This window comes from Myotis davidii, unplaced genomic scaffold, assembly GCF_000327345.1.
Source record: "Myotis davidii unplaced genomic scaffold, ASM32734v1 scaffold982, whole genome shotgun sequence".
Classification (NCBI taxonomy): Eukaryota; Metazoa; Chordata; class Mammalia; order Chiroptera; family Vespertilionidae; genus Myotis; species Myotis davidii.
The window spans coordinates 1,137,978-1,138,445 of record NW_006293848.1 but is presented as its reverse complement, the minus strand read 5'-3'; positions in this window follow the sequence as shown (position 1 = coordinate 1,138,445).

The window sequence follows — 468 nt, the reverse complement described above, 5'->3', positions numbered from 1 at the left end:
GACACCCAAAACAGAGAACCCAGCCAAACCAAGTCTGGGTCCTGACCCATGAAAACTGTGAAACCATAGTGTATGTGATTTTAAGCTCCAAAATTTGTGGTAATGATGCAATATAAAACTAATATAACCATCCAGATATATAAAAATCCAGGGGCCATCACAACCGAAACAACCGGATGGACGACCAAATAGCAGGCTGCATAGAGCGACAAGGTCGGCAGGGGGGTTAGTGAGGAATGACCAAACGACTGCACAGAAGGCTGTGTGGGGTGTGCCAACCCCTCAAAGGAATGAGGCAGAGGACCTCTCACTCCCAAGACCTCTTCGTGGACATTTTAACATCTACATGATTTTTAATCCTTTCAGGGAGACGTTCTATGCTGCAGTTTCATCCCACCCCACTGTTGCTTTTTGTCTGCCAGCTGGGTCAAGCATCAAGGGGAAGGGGGGTTAATACTCACTGAAAGC